We start from the raw sequence: 22,654 nt of genomic DNA on the forward strand, positions 1-22,654 counted from the left end.
GCCAAATTGTCCTAGCTATGATATTTACAAAGATATGGGCGAAAAACGGTACGAGCCCAAATCCGGGCCCGTTTTGCTCTAGGAGGCCCACGAGCCGAGAAAAACGCGAAAAACCAAAAAAATCGATTTTAGAAAATTCCCGGACCCCTAGAAAAATCGGAAATCGTCTCACGAATCCAATGGCGCCAGCCAAATTGTCCTAGCTATGATATTTCCAAAGATATGGGCGAAAAACGGTACGAGCCCAAATCCGGGCCCGTTTAGCTCTAGGAGGCCCAGGAGCCGAGAAAAACGCGAAAAACGAAAAAATCGACTTTTGAAAATTCCCGGACCCCTAGAAAAATCGGAAATCGTCTCACGAATCCAATGGCGCCAGCCAAATTGTCCTAGCTATGATATTTCCAAAGATATGGACGAAAAACGGTGTGATCCCAAATCAGGGCCCGTTTTGCTCTAGGAGGCCCAGGAGCCGAGAAAAACGCGAAAAACTAAAAAAATCGTCTTTACAAAATTCGCGGAGCCGTAGAAAAATCGGAAATCGTCTCACGAATAGAATGGCACGAGCCAAATTGTCCTAGCTATGATATTTCCAAAGATATCGACGGAAAACGGTGTGATCCCAAATCCGGGCCTTTTTTGCTCTAGGAGCCATAGGAGTTGGACTTATGTGCAGGCGGAGAGCAATCGGACTGATGTGCAGGAGCAGGAGGATCGGACTGTCTGACGAAAAACGGTGTGATCCCAAATCTAGGCCCTTTTTGCTCCAGGAGCCATAGGAATTGGACTGCTGTGCAGGCGGAGAGCAATCGAGCTGATGCGCATGCGCAGAAGAGTCGGACTGATGCGCAGGCGCAGGGGAGTCGGACTGATGCGCATGCGCAGAGGAATCGGACTGATGTGCAGGAGCAGGAGGGTCGGACTGACGCGCATGCGCAGAAGAATCCGACTGATGCGCAGTCGCAGGAAAATCGCACTGATGCGCATGCGCAGAAGAGTCGGACTGATGCGCAGGCGCAGGGGAGTCGGACTGATGCTCATGCGCAGAAGAATCGGACTGATGCGCAGGAGCAGAAGAATCGGAGTGCTGCGCAGGCACAGGGGAGTCGGACTGATGCGCATGTGCAGAAGCGTCGGACTGATGCGCATGTGCAGAAGCGTCGGACTGATGCGCAGGCGCAGAGGAGTGGTATTGATGCGCAGCAGCAGAAGAATCGGACTGATGCGCATGCGCAGAGGCATCGGACTGATACCCATGAGCAGAAGAATCGGACTGACTGACGAAAAACGGTGTGATACCAAATCCGGGCAGTTTTTGCTCTACGAGCCGCAGGCGACCTGAAAAATGCGAAAAACGAAAAAAATCGATTTTAGAAAATTCCCGGACCCCTAGAAAAATCGGAAATCGTCTCACGAATCCAATGGCGCCGGCAAAATTGTTCTAGCTATGAAATTTCCAAAGATATGGGCGACAAACGGTGTGATCCCAAATCCGTGCCCGTTTTGCTCTAGGAGGTCCAGGAGCCGAGAAAAACGCGAAAAACGAAAAAATCGACTTTTGAAAATTCCCGGACCCCTAGAAAAATCGGAAATCGTCTCACGAATCCAATGGCGCCAGCCAAATTGTCCTAGCTATGATATTTACAAAGATATGGGCGAAAAACAGTACGAGCCCAAATCCGGGCCCGTTTTGCTCTAGGAGGGCCAGGAGCCGAGAAAAACGCGAAAAACTAAAAAAATCGACTTTTGAAAATTCCCGGACCCCTAGAAAAATCGGAAATCGTCTCACGAATCCAATGGCGCCAGCCAAATTGTCCTAGCTATGATATTTCCAAAGATATCGACGGAAAACGGTGTGATCCCAAATTCGGGCCCGTTTTGCTCTCGGAGCCATAGGAGTTGGACTGATGTGCAGGCGGAGAGCAATCGAACTGATGCGCATGCGCAGAACAATCCGACTGACGCGTAGGCGCAGAAAAGCCGGACTGATGCGCAGGCGCAGGGGAGTCGAGCTGATGCGCATTCACAGAGGAATCGGACTGATGTGCAGGAGCAGGAGGGTCGGACTGACGCGCATGCGCAGAAGAATCCGACTGATGCGCAGTCGCAGGAAAGTCGCACTGATGCGCATGCGCAGAAGAGTCGGGCTGATGCGCAGGCGCAGGGGAGTCGGACTGATGCTCATGCGCAGAAGAATCGGACTGATGCGCAGGAGCAGAAGAATCGGAGTGCTGCGCAGGCACAGGGGAGTCGGACTGATGCGCATGTGCAGAAGCGTCGGACTGATGCGCAGGCGCAGAGGAGTGGTATTGATGCGCAGCAGCAGAAGAATCGGACTGATGCGCATGCGCAGAGGCATCGGACTGATACCCATGAGCAGAAGAATCGGACTGACTGACCAAAAACGGTGTGATACCAAATCCGGGCAGTTTTTGCTCTACGAGCCGCAGGCGACCTGAAAAATGCGAAAAACGAAAAAAATTGATTTTAGAAAATTCCCGGACCCCTAGCAAAATCGGAAATCGTCTCACGAATCCAATGGCGCCAGCCAAATTGTCCTAGCTATGATATTTACAAAGATATGGGCGAAAAACGGTACGAGCCCAAATCCGGGCCCGTTTTGCTCTAGGAGGCCCAGGAGCCGAGAAAAACGCGAAAAACCAAAAAAATCGACTTTAGAAAATTCCCGGAGCCGTAGAAAAATCGGAAATCGTCTCACGAATCCAATGGCGCCAGCCAAATTGTCCTAGCTATGATATTTACAAAGAGATGGGCGAAAAACGGTACGAGCCCAAATCCGGGCCCGTTTTGCTCTAGGAGGCCCAGGAGCCGAGAAAAACGCGAAAGACTAAAAAAATCGACTTTAGACAATTCCCGGACCCCTAGGAACTCGGAAATCGTCTCATGAATTCAATGGCGCCAGCCAAATTGTCCTAGCTATGATATTTACAAAGATATGGGCGAAAAACGGTACGAGCCCAAATCCGGGCCCGTTTTGCTCTAGGAGGCCCAGGAGCCGAGAAAAACGCGAAAAACCAAAAAAATCGACTTTAGAAAATTCCCGGAGCCGTAGAAAAATCGGAAATCGACTCACGAATCCAATGGCGCTAGCCAAATGGTCCTAGCTGTGATATTTCCAAAGATATGGGCGAAAAACGGTATTAGTCCAAATCCGGGCCCGTTTTGCTCTAGGAGGCCCAGGAGCCGAGAAAAACGCGAAAAACGAAAAAATCGACTTTTGAAAATTCCCGGACCCCTAGAAAAATCGGAAATCGTCTCACGAATCCAATGGCGCCAGCCAAATTGTCCTAGCTATGATATTTCCAAAGATATGGACGAAAAACGGTGTGATCCCAAATCAGGGCCCGTTTTGCTCTAGGAGGCCCAGGAGCCGAGAAAAACGCGAAAAACTAAAAAAATCGTCTTTACAAAATTCGCGGAGCCGTAGAAAAATCGGAAATCGTCTCACGAATAGAATGGCACGAGCCAAATTGTCCTAGCTATGATATTTCCAAAGATATCGACGGAAAACGGTGTGATCCCAAATCCGGGCCTTTTTTGCTCTAGGAGCCATAGGAGTTGGACTTATGTGCAGGCGGAGAGCAATCGGACTGATGTGCAGGAGCAGGAGGATCGGACTGTCTGACGAAAAACGGTGTGATCCCAAATCTAGGCCCTTTTTGCTCCAGGAGCCATAGGAATTGGACTGCTGTGCAGGTGGAGAGCAATCGAGCTGATGCGCATGCGCAGAAGAGTCGGACTGATGCGCAGGCGCAGGGGAGTCGGACTGATGCGCATGCGCAGAGGAATCGGACTGATGTGCAGGAGCAGGAGGGTCGGACTGACGCGCATGCGCAGAAGAATCCGACTGATGCGCAGTCGCAGGAAAATCGCACTGATGCGCATGCGCAGAAGAGTCGGACTGATGCGCAGGCGCAGGGGAGTCGGACTGATGCTCATGCGCAGAAGAATCGGACTGATGCGCAGGAGCAGAAGAATCGGAGTGCTGCGCAGGCACAGGGGAGTCGGACTGATGCGCATGTGCAGAAGCGTCGGACTGATGCGCAGGCGCAGAGGAGTGGTATTGATGCGCAGCAGCAGAAGAATCGGACTGATGCGCATGCGCAGAGGCATCGGACTGATACCCATGAGCAGAAGAATCGGACTGACTGACGAAAAACGGTGTGATACCAAATCCGGGCAGTTTTTGCTCTACGAGCCGCAGGCGACCTGAAAAATGCGAAAAACGAAAAAAATTGATTTTAGAAAATTCCCGGACCCCTAGCAAAATCGGAAATCGTCTCACGAATCCAATGGCGCCGGCAAAATTGTTCTAGCTATGCAATTTCCAAAGATATGGGCGACAAACGGTGTGATCCCAAATCCGTGCCCGTTTTGCTCTAGGAGGTCCAGGAGCCGAGAAAAACGCGAAAAACGAAAAAATCGACTTTTGAAAATTCCCGGAGCCGTAGAAAAATCGGGAATCGACTCACGAATGCAATGGCGCTAGCCAAATTGTCCTAGCTATGATATTTCCAAAAATTTGGGCGAAAAACGGTATGAGTCCAAATCCGGGCCCGTTTTGCTCTAGGAGGCCCAGGAGCCGAGAAAAACGCGAAAAACTAAAAAAATCGATTTTAGAAAATTCCCGGACCCCTAGAAAAATCGGAAATCGTCTCACGAATCCAATGGCGCCAGCCAAATTGTCCTAGCTATGATATTTCCAAAGATATGGGCGAAAAACGGTACGAGCCCAAATCCGGGCCCGTTTAGCTCTAGGAGGCCCAGGAGCCGAGAAAAACGCGAAAGACTAAAAAACTCGACTTTAGACAATTCCCGGACCCCTAGGAACTCGGAAATCGTCTCACGAATTCAATGGCGCCAGCCAAATTGTCCTAGCTATGATATTTGCAAAGATATGGGCGAAAAACAGTACGAGCCCAAATCCGGGCCCGTTTTGCTCTAGGAGGCCCAGGAGCCGAGAAAAACGCGAAAAACCAAAAAAATCGACTTTAGAAAATTCCCGGAGCCGTAGAAAAATCGGAAATCGTCTCACGAATCCAATGGCGCCAGCCAAATTGTCCTAGCTATGATATTTACAAAGATATGGGCGAAAAACGGTACGAGCCCAAATCCGGGCCCGTTTTGCTCTAGGAGGGCCAGGAGCAGAGAAAAACGCGAAAAACTAAAAAAATCGACTTTAGAAAATTCCTGGAGCCGTAGAAAAATCGGGAATCGACTCACGAATGCAATGGCGCTAGCCAAATTGTCCTAGCTATGATATTTCCAAAAATTTGGGCGAAAAACGGTATGAGTCCAAATCCGGACCCGTTTTGCTCTAGGAGGCCCAGGAGCCGAGAAAAACGCGAAAAACTAAAAAAATCGATTTTAGAAAATTCCCGGACCCCTAGAAAAATCGGAAATCGTCTCACGAATCCAATGGCGCCAGCCAAATTGTCCTAGCTATGATATTTCCAAAGATATGGGCGAAAAACGGTACGAGCCCAAATCCGGGCCCGTTTAGCTCTAGGAGGCCCAGGAGCCGAGAAAAATGCGAAAGACTAAAAAAATCGACTTTAGACAATTCCCGGACCCCTAGAAAAATCGGAAATCGTCTCACGAATCCAATGGCGCCAGCCAAATTGTCCTAGCTATGATATTTCCAAAGATATGGGCGAAAAACGGTACGAGCCCAAATCCGGGCCCGTTTAGCTCTAGGAGGCCCAGGAGCCGAGAAAAACGCGAAAGACTAAAAAAATCGACTTTAGACAATTCCCGGACCCCTAGGAACTCGGAAATCGTCTCACGAATTCAATGACGCCAGCCAAATTGTCCTAGCTATGATATTTACAAAGATATGGGCGAAAAACGGTACGAGCCCAAATCCGGGCCCGTTTTGCTCTAGGAGGCCCACGAGCCGAGAAAAACGCGAAAAACCAAAAAAATCGATTTTAGAAAATTCCCGGACCCCTAGAAAAATCGGAAATCGTCTCACGAATCCAATGGCGCCAGCCAAATTGTCCTAGCTATGATATTTCCAAAGATATGGGCGAAAAACGGTACGAGCCCAAATCCGGGCCCGTTTAGCTCTAGGAGGCCCAGGAGCCGAGAAAAACGCGAAAAACGAAAAAATCGACTTTTGAAAATTCCCGGACCCCTAGAAAAATCGGAAATCGTCTCACGAATCCAATGGCGCCAGCCAAATTGTCCTAGCTATGATATTTCCAAAGATATGGACGAAAAACGGTGTGATCCCAAATCAGGGCCCGTTTTGCTCTAGGAGGCCCAGGAGCCGAGAAAAACGCGAAAAACTAAAAAAATCGACTTTTGAAAATTCCCGGACCCCTAGAAAAATCGGAAATCGTCTCACGAATCCAATGGCGCCAGCCAAATTGTCCTAGCTATGATATTTCCAAAGATATCGACGGAAAACGGTGTGATCCCAAATTCGGGCCCGTTTTGCTCTCGGAGCCATAGGAGTTGGACTGATGTGCAGGCGGAGAGCAATCGAACTGATGCGCATGCGCAGAACAATCCGACTGACGCGTAGGCGCAGAAAAGCCGGACTGATGCGCAGGCGCAGGGGAGTCGAGCTGATGCGCATTCACAGAGGAATCGGACTGATGTGCAGGAGCAGGAGGGTCGGACTGACGCGCATGCGCAGAAGAATCCGACTGATGCGCAGTCGCAGGAAATTCGCACTGATGCGCATGCGCAGAAGAGTCGGGCTGATGCGCAGGCGCAGGGGAGTCGGACTGATGCTCATGCGCAGAAGAATCGGACTGATGCGCAGGAGCAGAAGAATCGGAGTGCTGCGCAGGCACAGGGGAGTCGGACTGATGCGCATGTGCAGAAGCGTCGGACTGATGCGCAGGCGCAGAGGAGTGGTATTGATGCGCAGCAGCAGAAGAATCGGACTGATGCGCATGCGCAGAGGCATCGGACTGATACCCATGAGCAGAAGAATCGGACTGACTGACCAAAAACGGTGTGATACCAAATCCGGGCAGTTTTTGCTCTACGAGCCGCAGGCGACCTGAAAAATGCGAAAAACGAAAAAAATTGATTTTAGAAAATTCCCGGACCCCTAGCAAAATCGGAAATCGTCTCACGAATCCAATGGCGCCGGCAAAATTGTTCTAGCTATGAAATTTCCAAAGATATGGGCGACAAACGGTGTGATCCCAATTCCGTGCCCGTTTTGCTCTAGGAGGTCCAGGAGCCGAGAAAAACGCGAAAAACGAAAAAATCGACTTTTGAAAATTCCCGGACCCCTAGAAAAATCGGAAATCGTCTCACGAATCCAATGGCGCCAGCCAAATTGTCCTAGCTATGATATTTCCAAAGATATGGGCGAAAAACGGTACGAGCCCAAATCCGGGCCCGTTTTGCTCTAGGAGGCCCAGGAGCCGAGAAAAACGCGAAAAACTAAAAAAATCGACTTTAGAAAATTCGCGGACCCCTAGAAAAATCGGAAATCGTCTCACGAATCCAATGGCGCCGGCAAAATTGTTCTAGCTATGAAATTTCCAAAGATATGGGCGACAAACGGTGTGATCCCAAATCCGTGCCCGTTTTGCTCTAGGAGGTCCAGGAGCCGAGAAAAACGCGAAAAACGAAAAAATCGATTTTAGAAAATTCCCGGACCCCTAGAAAAATCGGAAATCGTCTCACGAATCCAATGGCGCCAGCCAAATTGTCCTAGCTATGATATTTACAAAGAGATGGGCGAAAAACGGTACGAGCCCAAATCCGGGCCCGTTTTGCTCTAGGAGGCCCAGGAGCCGAGAAAAACGCGAAAGACTAAAAAAATCGACTTTAGACAATTCCCGGACCCCTAGGAACTCGGAAATCGTCTCATGAATTCAATGGCGCCAGCCAAATTGTCCTAGCTATGATATTTACAAAGATATGGGCGAAAAACGGTACGAGCCCAAATCCGGGCCCGTTTTGCTCTAGGAGGCCCAGGAGCCGAGAAAAACGCGAAAAACCAAAAAAATCGACTTTAGAAAATTCCCGGAGCCGTAGAAAAATCGGAAATCGACTCACGAATCCAATGGCGCTAGCCAAATGGTCCTAGCTGTGATATTTCCAAAGATATGGGCGAAAAACGGTATTAGTCCAAATCCGGGCCCGTTTTGCTCTAGGAGGCCCAGGAGCCGAGAAAAACGCGAAAAACGAAAAAATCGACTTTTGAAAATTCCCGGACCCCTAGAAAAATCGGAAATCGTCTCACGAATCCAATGGCGCCAGCCAAATTGTCCTAGCTATGATATTTCCAAAGATATGGACGAAAAACGGTGTGATCCCAAATCAGGGCCCGTTTTGCTCTAGGAGGCCCAGGAGCCGAGAAAAACGCGAAAAACTAAAAAAATCGTCTTTACAAAATTCGCGGAGCCGTAGAAAAATCGGAAATCGTCTCACGAATAGAATGGCACGAGCCAAATTGTCCTAGCTATGATATTTCCAAAGATATCGACGGAAAACGGTGTGATCCCAAATCCGGGCCTTTTTTGCTCTAGGAGCCATAGGAGTTGGACTTATGTGCAGGCGGAGAGCAATCGGACTGATGTGCAGGAGCAGGAGGATCGGACTGTCTGACGAAAAACGGTGTGATCCCAAATCTAGGCCCTTTTTGCTCCAGGAGCCATAGGAATTGGACTGCTGTGCAGGTGGAGAGCAATCGAGCTGATGCGCATGCGCAGAAGAGTCGGACTGATGCGCAGGCGCAGGGGAGTCGGACTGATGCGCATGCGCAGAGGAATCGGACTGATGTGCAGGAGCAGGAGGGTCGGACTGACGCGCATGCGCAGGAAAATCGCACTGATGCGCATGCGCAGAAGAGTCGGACTGATGCGCAGGCGCAGGGGAGTCGGACTGATGCTCATGCGCAGAAGAATCGGACTGATGCGCAGGAGCAGAAGAATCGGAGTGCTGCGCAGGCACAGGGGAGTCGGACTGATGCGCATGTGCAGAAGCGTCGGACTGATGCGCAGGCGCAGAGGAGTGGTATTGATGCGCAGCAGCAGAAAATCTGGACTGATGCGCATGCGCAGAGGCATCGGACTGATACCCATGAGCAGAAGAATCGGACTGACTGACGAAAAACGGTGTGATACCAAATCCGGGCAGTTTTTGCTCTACGAGCCGCAGGCGACCTGAAAAATGCGAAAAACGAAAAAAATTGATTTTAGAAAATTCCCGGACCCCTAGCAAAATCGGAAATCGTCTCACGAATCCAATGGCGCCGGCAAAATTGTTCTAGCTATGCAATTTCCAAAGATATGGGCGACAAACGGTGTGATCCCAAATCCGTGCCCGTTTTGCTCTAGGAGGTCCAGGAGCCGAGAAAAACGCGAAAAACGAAAAAATCGACTTTTGAAAATTCCCGGACCCCTAGAAAAATCGGAAATCGTCTCACGAATCCAATGGCGCCAGCCAAATTGTCCTAGCTATGATATTTACAAAGATATGGGCGAAAAACGGTACGAGCCCAAATCCGGGCCCGTTTTGCTCTAGGAGGGCCAGGAGCAGAGAAAAACGCGAAAAACTAAAAAAATCGACTTTAGAAAATTCCTGGAGCCGTAGAAAAATCGGGAATCGACTCACGAATGCAATGGCGCTAGCCAAATTGTCCTAGCTATGATATTTCCAAAAATTTGGGCGAAAAACGGTATGAGTCCAAATCCGGGCCCGTTTTGCTCTAGGAGGCCCAGGAGCCGAGAAAAACGCGAAAAACTAAAAAAATCGATTTTAGAAAATTCCCGGACCCCTAGAAAAATCGGAAATCGTCTCACGAATCCAATGGTGCCAGCCAAATTGTCCTAGCTATGATATTTCCAAAGATATGGGCGAAAAACGGTACGAGCCCAAATCCGGGCCCGTTTAGCTCTAGGAGGCCCAGGAGCCGAGAAAAACGCGAAAGACTAAAAAACTCGACTTTAGACAATTCCCGGACCCCTAGGAACTCGGAAATCGTCTCATGAATTCAATCGCGCCAGCCAAATTGTCCTAGCTATGATATTTACAAAGATATGGGCGAAAAACGGTACGAGCCCAAATCCGGGCCCGTTTTGCTCTAGGAGGCCCAGGAGCCGAGAAAAACGCGAAAAACGAAAAAATCGATTTTAGAAAATTCCCGGACCCCTAGAAAAATCGGAAATCGTCTCACGAATCCAATGGCGCCAGCCAAATTGTCCTAGCTATGATATTTCCAAAGATATGGGCGAAAAACGGTACGAGCCCAAATCCGGGCCCGTTTAGCTCTAGGAGGCCCAGGAGCCGAGAAAAACGCGAAAGACTAAAAAAATCGACTTTAGACAATTCCCGGACCCCTAGGAACTCGGAAATCGTCTCACGAATTCAATGACGCCAGCCAAATTGTCCTAGCTATGATATTTACAAAGATATGGGCGAAAAACGGTACGAGCCCAAATCCGGGCCCGTTTTGCTCTAGGAGGCCCACGAGCCGAGAAAAACGCGAAAAACCAAAAAAATCGATTTTAGAAAATTCCCGGACCCCTAGAAAAATCGGAAATCGTCTCACGAATCCAATGGCGCCAGCCAAATTGTCCTAGCTATGATATTTCCAAAGATATGGGCGAAAAACGGTACGAGCCCAAATCCGGGCCCGTTTAGCTCTAGGAGGCCCAGGAGCCGAGAAAAACGCGAAAAACGAAAAAATCGACTTTTGAAAATTCCCGGACCCCTAGAAAAATCGGAAATCGTCTCACGAATCCAATGGCGCCAGCCAAATTGTCCTAGCTATGATATTTCCAAAGATATGGACGAAAAACGGTGTGATCCCAAATCAGGGCCCGTTTTGCTCTAGGAGGCCCAGGAGCCGAGAAAAACGCGAAAAACTAAAAAAATCGTCTTTACAAAATTCGCGGAGCCGTAGAAAAATCGGAAATCGTCTCACGAATAGAATGGCACGAGCCAAATTGTCCTAGCTATGATATTTCCAAAGATATCGACGGAAAACGGTGTGATCCCAAATCCGGGCCTTTTTTGCTCTAGGAGCCATAGGAGTTGGACTTATGTGCAGGCGGAGAGCAATCGGACTGATGTGCAGGAGCAGGAGGATCGGACTGTCTGACGAAAAACGGTGTGATCCCAAATCTAGGCCCTTTTTGCTCCAGGAGCCATAGGAATTGGACTGCTGTGCAGGCGGAGAGCAATCGAGCTGATGCGCATGCGCAGAAGAGTCGGACTGATGCGCAGGCGCAGGGGAGTCGGACTGATGCGCATGCGCAGAGGAATCGGACTGATGTGCAGGAGCAGGAGGGTCGGACTGACGCGCATGCGCAGAAGAATCCGACTGATGCGCAGTCGCAGGAAAATCGCACTGATGCGCATGCGCAGAAGAGTCGGACTGATGCGCAGGCGCAGGGGAGTCGGACTGATGCTCATGCGCAGAAGAATCGGACTGATGCGCAGGAGCAGAAGAATCGGAGTGCTGCGCAGGCACAGGGGAGTCGGACTGATGCGCATGTGCAGAAGCGTCGGACTGATGCGCATGTGCAGAAGCGTCGGACTGATGCGCAGGCGCAGAGGAGTGGTATTGATGCGCAGCAGCAGAAGAATCGGACTGATGCGCATGCGCAGAGGCATCGGACTGATACCCATGAGCAGAAGAATCGGACTGACTGACGAAAAACGGTGTGATACCAAATCCGGGCAGTTTTTGCTCTACGAGCCGCAGGCGACCTGAAAAATGCGAAAAACGAAAAAAATTGATTTTAGAAAATTCCCGGACCCCTAGCAAAATCGGAAATCGTCTCACGAATCCAATGGCGCCGGCAAAATTGTTCTATCTATGCAATTTCCAAAGATATGGGCGACAAACGGTGTGATCCCAAATCCGTGCCCGTTTTGCTCTAGGAGGTCCAGGAGCCGAGAAAAACGCGAAAAACGAAAAAATCGACTTTTGAAAATTCCCGGACCCCTAGAAAAATCGGAAATCGTCTCACGAATCCAATGGCGCCAGCCAAATTGTCCTAGCTATGATATTTACAAAGATATGGGCGAAAAACGGTACGAGCCCAAATCCGGGCCCGTTTTGCTCTAGGAGGGCCAGGAGCAGAGAAAAACGCGAAAAACTAAAAAAATCGACTTTAGAAAATTCCTGGAGCCGTAGAAAAATCGGGAATCGACTCACGAATGCAATGGCGCTAGCCAAATTTTCCTAGCTATGATATTTCCAAAAATTTGGGCGAAAAACGGTATGAGTCCAAATCCGGGCCCGTTTTGCTCTAGGAGGCCCAGGAGCCGAGAAAAACGCGAAAAACTAAAAAAATCGATTTTAGAAAATTCCCGGACCCCTAGAAAAATCGGAAATCGTCTCACGAATCCAATGGCGCCAGCCAAATTGTCCTAGCTATGATATTTCCAAAGATATGGGCGAAAAACGGTACGAGCCCAAATCCGGGCCCGTTTAGCTCTAGGAGGCCCAGGAGCCGAGAAAAACGCGAAAGACTAAAAAACTCGACTTTAGACAATTCCCGGACCCCTAGGAACTCGGAAATCGTCTCACGAATTCAATGGCGCCAGCCAAATTGTCCTAGCTATGATATTTGCAAAGATATGGGCGAAAAACGGTACGAGCCCAAATCCGGGCCCGTTTTGCTCTAGGAGGCCCAGGAGCCGAGAAAAACGCGAAAAACCAAAAAAATCGACTTTAGAAAATTCCCGGAGCCGTAGAAAAATCGGAAATCGTCTCACGAATCCAATGGCGCCAGCCAAATTGTCCTAGCTATGATATTTACAAAGATATGGGCGAAAAACGGTACGAGCCCAAATCCGGGCCCGTTTTGCTCTAGGAGGGCCAGGAGCAGAGAAAAACGCGAAAAACTAAAAAAATCGACTTTAGAAAATTCCTGGAGCCGTAGAAAAATCGGGAATCGACTCACGAATGCAATGGCGCTAGCCAAATTGTCCTAGCTATGATATTTCCAAAAATTTGGGCGAAAAACGGTATGAGTCCAAATCCGGACCCGTTTTGCTCTAGGAGGCCCAGGAGCCGAGAAAAACGCGAAAAACTAAAAAAATCGATTTTAGAAAATTCCCGGACCCCTAGAAAAATCGGAAATCGTCTCACGAATCCAATGGCGCCAGCCAAATTGTCCTAGCTATGATATTTCCAAAGATATGGGCGAAAAACGGTACGAGCCCAAATCCGGGCCCGTTTAGCTCTAGGAGGCCCAGGAGCCGAGAAAAACGCGAAAGACTAAAAAAATCGACTTTAGACAATTCCCGGACCCCTAGGAACTCGGAAATCGTCTCATGAATTCAATGGCGCCAGCCAAATTGTCCTAGCTATGATATTTCCAAAGATATGGGCGAAAAACGGTACGAGCCCAAATCCGGGCCCGTTTTGCTCTAGGAGGCCCAGGAGCCGAGAAAAACGCGAAAAACCAAAAAAATCGACTTTAGAAAATTCCCGGAGCCGTAGAAAAATCGGAAATCGACTCACGAATCCAATGGCGCTAGCCAAATGGTGCTAGCTGTGATATTTCCAAAGATATGGGCGAAAAACGGTGTAATCCCAAATCATTGCCCGTTTTGCTCTAGGAGGCCCAGGAGCCGAGAAAAACGCGAAAGACTAAAAAACTCGACTTTAGACAATTCCCGGACCCCTAGGAACTCGGAAATCGTCTCACGAATTCAATGGCGCCAGCCAAATTGTCCTAGCTATGATATTTGCAAAGATATGGGCGAAAAACGGTACGAGCCCAAATCCGGGCCCGTTTTGCTCTAGGAGGCCCAGGAGCCGAGAAAAACGCGAAAAACCAAAAAAATCGACTTTAGAAAATTCCCGGAGCCGTAGAAAAATCGGAAATCGTCTCACGAATCCAATGGCGCCAGCCAAATTGTCCTAGCTATGATATTTACAAAGATATGGGCGAAAAACGGTACGAGCCCAAATCCGGGCCCGTTTTGCTCTAGGAGGGCCAGGAGCAGAGAAAAACGCGAAAAACTAAAAAAATCGACTTTAGAAAATTCCTGGAGCCGTAGAAAAATCGGGAATCGACTCACGAATGCAATGGCGCTAGCCAAATTGTCCTCGCTATGATATTTCCAAAAATTTGGGCGAAAAACGGTATGAGTCCAAATCCGGACCTGTTTTGCTCTAGGAGGCCCAGGAGCCGAGAAAAACGCGAAAAACTAAAAAAATCGATTTTAGAAAATTCCCGGACCCCTAGAAAAATCGGAAATCGTCTCACGAATCCAATGGCGCCAGCCAAATTGTCCTAGCTATGATATTTCCAAAGATATCGACGGAAAACGGTGTGATCCCAAATCCGGGCCTTTTTTGCTCTAGGAGCCATAGGAGTTGGACTGATGTGCAGGCGGAGAGCAATCGGACTGATGTGCAGGAGCAGGAGGATCGGACTGTCTGACGAAAAACGGTGTGATCCCAAATCTAGGCCCTTTTTGCTCCAGGATCCATAGGAATTGGACTGCTGTGCAGGCGGAGAGCAATCGAGCTGATGCGCATGCGCAGAAGAGTCGGACTGATGCGCAGGCGCAGGGGAGTCGGACTGATGCTCATGCGCAAAAGAATCGGACTGATGCACAGGAGCAGGGGAGTCGGGCTGATGCGCATGCGCAGAGGAATCGGACTGATGTGCAGGAGCAGGAGGGTCGGACTGACGCGCATGCGCAGAAGAATCCGACTGATGCGCAGTCGCAGGAAAATCGCACTGATGCGCATGCGCAGGAGAGTCGGGCCGATGCGCAGGCGCAGGGGAGTCGGACTGATGCTCACGCGCAGAAGAATCGGACTGATGCGCAGGAGCAGAAGAATCGGAGTGCTGCGCAGGCACAGGGGAGTCGGACTGATGCGCATGTGCAGAAGCGTCGGACTGATGCGCAGGCGCAGAGGAGTGGTATTGATGCGCAGCAGCAGAAGAATCGGACTGATGCGCATGCGCAGAGGCATCGGACTGATACCCATGAGAAGAAGAATCGGACTGACTGACGAAAAACGGTGTGATACCAAATCCGGGCAGTTTTTGCTCTACGAGCCGCAGGCGACCTGAAAAATGCGAAAAACGAAAAAAATTGATTTTAGAAAATTCCCGGACCCCTAGCAAAATCGGAAATCGTCTCACGAATCCAATGGCGCCGGCAAAATTGTTCTAGCTATGAAATTTCCAAAGATATGGGCGACAAACGGTGTGATCCCAAATCCGTGCCCGTTTTGCTCTAGGAGGTCCAGGAGCCGAGAAAAACGCGAAAAACGAAAAAATCGACTTTTGAAAATTCCCGGACCCCTAGAAAAATCGGAAATCGTCTCACGAATGCAATGGCGCTAGCCCAATTGTCCTAGCTATGATATTTCCAAAAATTTGGGCGAAAAACGGTATGAGTCCAAATCCGGGCCCGTTTTGCTCTAGGAGGCCCAGGAGCCGAGAAAAACGCGAAAAACTAAAAAAATCGACTTTTGAAAATTCCCGGACCCCTAGAAAAATCGGAAATCGTCTCACGAATCCAATGGCGCCAGCCAAATTGTCCTAGCTATGATATTTACAAAGATATGGGCGAAAAACGGTACGAGCCCAAATCCGGGCCCGTTTTGCTCTAGGAGGGCCAGGAGCAGAGAAAAACGCGAAAAACTAAAAAAATCGACTTTTGAAAATTCCCGGACCCCTAGAAAAATCGGAAATCGTCTCACGAATCCAATGGCGCCAGCCAAATTGTCCTAGCTATGATATTTCCAAAGATATCGACGGAAAACGGTGTGATCCCAAATCCGGGCCTTTTTTGCTCTAGGAGCCATAGGAGTTGGACTGATGTGCAGGCGGAGAGCAATCGGACTGATGTGCAGGAGCAGGAGGATCGGACTGTCTGACGAAAAACGGTGTGATCCCAAATCTAGGCCCTTTTTGCTCCAGGAGCCATAGGAATTGGACTGCTGTGCAGGCGGAGAGCAATCGAGCTGATGCGCATGCGCAGAAGAGTCGGACTGATGCGCAGGCGCAGGGGAGTCGGACTGATGCGCATGCGCAGAGGAATCGGACTGATGTGCAGGAGCAGGAGGGTCGGACTGACGCGCATGCGCAGAAGAATCCGACTGATGCGCAGTCGCAGGAAAATCGCACTGATGCGCATGCGCAGAAGAGTCGGACTGATGCGCAGGCGCAGGGGAGTCGGACTGATGCTCATGCGCAGAAGAATCGGACTGATGCGCAGGAGCAGAAGAATCGGAGTGCTGCGCAGGCACAGGGGAGTCGGACTGATGCGCATGTGCAGAAGCGTCGGACTGATGCGCAGGCGCAGAGGAGTGGTATTGATGCGCAGCAGCAGAAGAATCGGACTGATGCGCATGCGCAGAGGCATCGGACTGATACCCATGAGCAGAAGAATCGGACTGACTGACGAAAAACGGTGTGATACCAAATCCGGGCAGTTTTTGCTCTACGAACCGCAGGCGACCTGAAAAATGCGAAAAACGAAAAAAATTGATTTTAGAAAATTCCCGGACCCCTAGCAAAATCGGAAATCGTCTCACGAATCCAATGGCGCCGGCAAAATTGTTCTAGCTATGAAATTTCCAAAGATATGGGCGACAAACGGTGTGATCCCAAATCCGTGCCCGTTTTGCTCTAGGAGCCATAGGAGTTGGACTGATGTGCAGGCGGAGAGCAATCGGACTGATGTGCAGGAGCAGGAGGATCGGACTGTCTGACGAAAAACGGTGTGATCCCAAATCTAGGCCCTTTTTGCTCCAGGAGCCATAGGAATTGGACTGCTGTGCAGGCGGAGAGCAATCGAGCTGATGCGCATGCGCAGAAGAGTCGGACTGATGCGCAGGCGCAGGGGAGTCGGACTGATGCGCATGCGCAGAGGAATCGGACTGATGTGCAGGAGCAGGAGGGTCGGACTGACGCGCATGCGCAGAAGAATCCGACTGATGCGCAGTCGCAGGAAAATCGCACTGATGCGCATGCGCAGAAGAGTCGGACTGATGCGCAGCAGCAGAAGAATCGGACTGATGCGCATGCGCAGAGGCATCGGACTGATACCCATGAGCAGAAGAATCGGACTGACTGACGAAAAACGGTGTGATACCAAATCCGGGCAGTTTTTGCTCTACGAACCGCAGGCGACCTGAAAAATGCGAAAAACGAAAAAAATTGATTTTAGAAAATTCCCGGACCCCTAGCAAAATCGGAAATCGTCTCACGAATCCAATGGCGCCGGCAAAATTGTTCTAGCTATGAAATTTCCAAAGATATGGGCGACAAACGGTGTGATCCCAAATCCGTGCCCGTTTTGCTCTAGGAGGTCCAGGAGCCGAGAAAAACGCGAAAAACGAAAAAATCGACTTTAGAAAATTCCTGGAGCCGTAGAAAAATCGGGAATCGACTCACGAATGCAATGGCGCTAGCCAAATTGTCCTAGCTATGATATTTCCAAAAATTTGGGCGAAAAACGGTATGAGTCCAAATCCGGGCCCGTTTTGCTCTAGGAGGCCCAGGAGCCGAGAAAAACGCGAAAAACTAAAAAAATCGATTTTAGAAAATTCCCGGACCCCTAGAAAAATCGGAAATCGTCTCACGAATCCAATGGCGCCGGCAAAATTGTTCTAGCTATGAAATTTCCAAAGATATGGGCGACAAACGGTGTGATCCCAAATCCGTGCCCGTTTTGCTCTAGGAGGTCCAGGAGCCGAGAAAAACGCGAAAAACGAAAAAATCGACTTTTGAAAATTCCCGGACCCCTAGAAAAATCGGAAATCGTCTCACGAATCCAATGGCGCCAGCCAAATTGTCCTAGCTATGATATTTACAAAGATATGGGCGAAAAACGGTACGAGCCCAAATCCGGGCCCGTTTTGCTCTAGGAGGGCCAGGAGCAGAGAAAAACGCGAAAAACTAAAAAAATCGACTTTTGAAAATTCCCGGACCCCTAGAAAAATCGGAAATCGTCTCACGAATCCAATGGCGCCAGCCAAATTGTCCTAGCTATGATATTTCCAAAGATATGGGCGAAAAACGGTACGAGCCCAAATCCGGGCCCGTTTAGCTCTAGGAGGCCCAGGAGCCGAGAAAAACGCGAAAGACTAAAAAAATCGACTTTAGACAATTCCCGGACCCCTAGGAACTCGGAAATCGTCTCACGAATTCAATGACGCCAGCCAAATTGTCCTAGCTATGATATTTACAAAGATATGGGCGAAAAACGGTACGAGCCCAAATCCGGGCCCGTTTTGCTCTAGGAGGCCCACGAGCCGAGAAAAACGCGAAAAACCAAAAAAATCGATTTTAGAAAATTCCCGGACCCCTAGAAAAATCGGAAATCGTCTCACGAATCCAATGGCGCCAGCCAAATTGTCCTAGCTATGATATTTCCAAAGATATGGGCGAAAAACGGTACGAGCCCAAATCCGGGCCCGTTTAGCTCTAGGAGGCCCAGGAGCCGAGAAAAATGCGAAAAACGAAAAAAATTGATTTTAGAAAATTCCCGGACCCCTAGCAAAATCGGAAATCGTCTCACGAATCCAATGGCGCCGGCAAAATTGTTCTAGCTATGAAACTTCCAAAGATATGGGCGACAAACGGTGTGATCCCAAATCTGTGCCCGTTTTGCTCTAGGAGGTCCAGGAGCCGAGAAAAACGCGAAAAACGAAAAAATCGACTTTTGAAAATTCCCGGACCCCTAGAAAAATCGGAAATCGTCTCACGAATCCAATGGCGCCAGCCAAATTGTCCTAGCTGTGATATTTCCAAAGATATGGGCGAAAGACGGTATGAGACCAAATCCGGCCCGTTTTGCTCTAGGAGGCCCAGGAGCCGAGAAAAACGCGAAAAACGAAAAAATCGACTTTTGAAAATTCCCGGACCCCTAGAAAAATCGGAAATCGTCTCACGAATCCAATGGCGTCGTCAAAATTGCCCTAGCTATGATATTTCCAAAGATAGAGGCGACAAACGGTGTGATCCCAAATTCGGGCCCGTTTTGCTCTCGGAGCCATAGGAGTTGGACTGATGTGCAGGCGGAGAGCAATCGAACTGATGCGCATGCGCAGAAGAATCCGACTGATGCGCAGTCGCAGGAAAATCGCAATGATGCGCATGCGCAGAAGAGTCGGGCTGATGCGCAGGCGCAGGGGAGTCGGACTGATGCTCATGCGCAGAAGAATCGGACTGATGCGCAGGAGCAGAAGAATCGGAGTGCTGCGCAGGCACAGGGGAGTCGGACTGATGCGCATGTGCAGAAGCGTCGGACTGATGCGAAGGCGCAGAGCAGTGGTATTGATGCGCAGCAGCAGAAGAATCGGACTGATGCGCATGCGCAGAGGCATCGGACTGATACCCATGAGCAGAAGAATCGGACTGACTGACCAAAAACGGTGTGATACCAAATCCGGGCAGTTTTTGCTCTACGAGCCGCAGGCGACCTGAAAAATGCGAAAAACGAAAAAAATTGATTTTAGAAAATTCCCGGACCCCTAGAAAAATCGGAAATCGTCTCACGAATCCAATGGCGCCAGCCAAATTGTCCTAGCTATGATATTTCCAAAGATATGGGCGAAAAACGGTACGAGCCCAAATCCGGGCCCGTTTTGCTCTAGGAGGCCCAGGAGCCGAGAAAAACGCGAAAAACTAAAAAAATCGACTTTAGAAAATTCCCGGACCCCTAGAAAAATCGGAAATCGTCTCACGAATCCAATGGCGCCGGCAAAATTGTTCTAGCTATGAAATTTCCAAAGATATGGGCGACAAACGGTGTGATCCCAAATCCGTGCCCGTTTTGCTCTAGGAGGTCCAGGAGCCGAGAAAAACGCGAAAAACGAAAAAAACGATTTTAGAAAATTCCCGGACCCCTAGAAAAATCGGAAATCGTCTCACGAATCCAATGGCGCCAGCCAAATTGTCCTAGCTATGATATTTACAAAGATATGGGCGAAAAACGGTACGAGCCCAAATCCGGGCCCGTTTTGCTCTAGGAGGCCCAGGAGCCGAGAAAAACGCGAAAAACCAAAAAAATCGACTTTAGAAAATTCCCGGAGCCGTAGAAAAATCGGAAATCGTCTCACGAATCCAATGGCGCCAGCCAAATTGTCCTAGCTATGATATTTACAAAGAGATGGGCGAAAAACGGTACGAGCCCAAATCCGGGCCCGTTTTGCTCTAGGAGGCCCAGGAGCCGAGAAAAACGCGAAAGACTAAAAAAATCGACTTTAGACAATTCCCGGACCCCTAGGAACTCGGAAATCGTCTCATGAATTCAATGGCGCCAGCCAAATTGTCCTAGCTATGATATTTACAAAGATATGGGCGAAAAACGGTACGAGCCCAAATCCGGGCCCGTTTTGCTCTAGGAGGCCCAGGAGCCGAGAAAAACGCGAAAAACCAAAAAAATCGACTTTAGAAAATTCCCGGAGCCGTAGAAAAATCGGAAATCGACTCACGAATCCAATGGCGCTAGCCAAATGGTCCTAGCTGTGATATTTCCAAAGATATGGGCGAAAAACGGTATGAGTCCAAATCCGGGCCCGTTTTGCTCTAGGAGGCCCAGGAGCCGAGAAAAACGCGAAAAACGAAAAAATCGACTTTTGAAAATTCCCGGACCCCTAGAAAAATCGGAAATCGTCTCACGAATCCAATGGCGCCAGCCAAATTGTCCTAGCTATGATATTTCCAAAGATATGGACGAAAAACGGTGTGATCCCAAATCAGGGCCCGTTTTGCTCTAGGAGGCCCAGGAGCCGAGAAAAACGCGAAAAACTAAAAAAATCGACTTTACAAAATTCGCGGAGCCGTAGAAAAATCGGAAATCGTCTCACGAATAGAATGGCACGAGCCAAATTGTCCTAGCTATGATATTTCCAAAGATATCGACGGAAAACGGTGTGATCCCAAATCCGGGCCTTTTTTACTCTAGGAGCCATAGGAGTTGGACTTATGTGCAGGCGGAGAGCAATCGGACTGATGCGCATGCGCAGAAGAGTCGGACTGATGCGCAGGCGCAGGGGAGTCGGACTGATGCTCATGCGCAGAAGAATCGGACTGATGCGCAGGAGCAGAAGAATCGGAGTGCTGCGCAGGCACAGGGGAGTCGGACTGATGCGCATGTGCAGAAGCGTCGGACTGATGCGCAGGCGCAGAGGAGTGGTATTGATGCGCAGCAGCAGAAGAATCGGACTGATGCGCATGCGCAGAGGCATCGGACTGATACCCATGAGCAGAAGAATCGGACTGACTGACGAAAAACGGTGTGATACCAAATCCGGGCAGTTTTTGCTCTACGAGCCGCAGGCGACCTGAAAAACGCGAAAGACTAAAAAAATCGACTTTAGACAATTCCCGGACCCCTAGGAACTCGGAAATCGTCTCATGAATTCAATCGCGCCCGCCAAATTGTCCTAGCTATGATATTTACAAAGATATGGGCGAAAAACGGTACGAGCCCAAATCCGGGCCCGTTTTGCTCTAGGAGGCCCAGGAGCCGAGAAAAACGCGAAAAACGAAAAAATCGATTTTAGAAAATTCCCGGACCCCTAGAAAAATCGGAAATCGTCTCACGAATCCAATGGCGCTAGCCAAATTGTCCTAGCTATGATATTTCCAAAGATATGGGCGAAAAACGGTACGAGCCCAAATCCGGGCCCGTTTAGCTCTAGGAGGCCCAGGAGCCGAGAAAAACGCGAAAGACTAAAAAAATCGACTTTAGACAATTCCCGGACCCCTAGGAACTCGGAAATCGTCTCACGAATTCAATGACGCCAGCCAAATTGTCCTAGCTATGATATTTACAAAGATATGGGCGAAAAACGGTACGAGCCCAAATCCGGGCCCGTTTTGCTCTAGGAGGCCCACGAGCCGAGAAAAACGCGAAAAACCAAAAAAATCGATTTTAGAAAATTCCCGGACCCCTAGAAAAATCGGAAATCGTCTCACGAATCCAATGGCGCCAGCCAAATTGTCCTAGCTATGATATTTCCAAAGATATGGGCGAAAAACGGTACGAGCCCAAATCCGGGCCCGTTTAGCTCTAGGAGGTCCAGGAGCCGAGAAAAACGCGAAAAACGAAAAAATCGACTTTTCAAAATTCCCGGACCCCTAGAAAAATCGGAAATCGTCTCACGAATCCAATGGCGCCAGCCAAATTGTCCTAGCTGTGATATTTCCAAAGATATGGGCGAAAAACGGTATGAGACCAAATCCGGGCCCGTTTTGCTCTAGGAGGCCCAGGAGCCGAGAAAAACGCGAAAAACGAAAAAATCGACTTTTGAAAATTTCCGGACCCCTAGAAAAATCGGAAATCGTCTCACGAATCCAATGGCGTCGTCAAAATTGCCCTAGCTATGATATTTCCAAAGATAGAGGCGACAAACGGTGTGATCCCAAATCCGGGCCCGTTTTGCTCTAGGAGGCCCAGGAGCCGAGAAAAACGCGAAAAACTAAAAAAATCGATTTTGAAAAATTCCCGGACCCCTACAAAAATCGGAAATCGTCTCACGAATCCAATGGCGCCAGCCAAATTGTCCTAGCTATGATATTTCCAAAGATATGGGCGAAAAACGGTACGAGCCCAAATCCGGGCCCGTTTAGCTCTAGGAGGCCCAGGAGCCGAGAAAAACGCGAAAGACTAAAAAAATCGACTTTAGAAAATTCCCGGAGCCGTAGAAAAATCGGAAATCGAC

This window comes from Diachasmimorpha longicaudata, chromosome 4 (assembly GCF_034640455.1).
Source record: "Diachasmimorpha longicaudata isolate KC_UGA_2023 chromosome 4, iyDiaLong2, whole genome shotgun sequence".
Taxonomy (NCBI): Eukaryota; Metazoa; Arthropoda; class Insecta; order Hymenoptera; family Braconidae; genus Diachasmimorpha; species Diachasmimorpha longicaudata.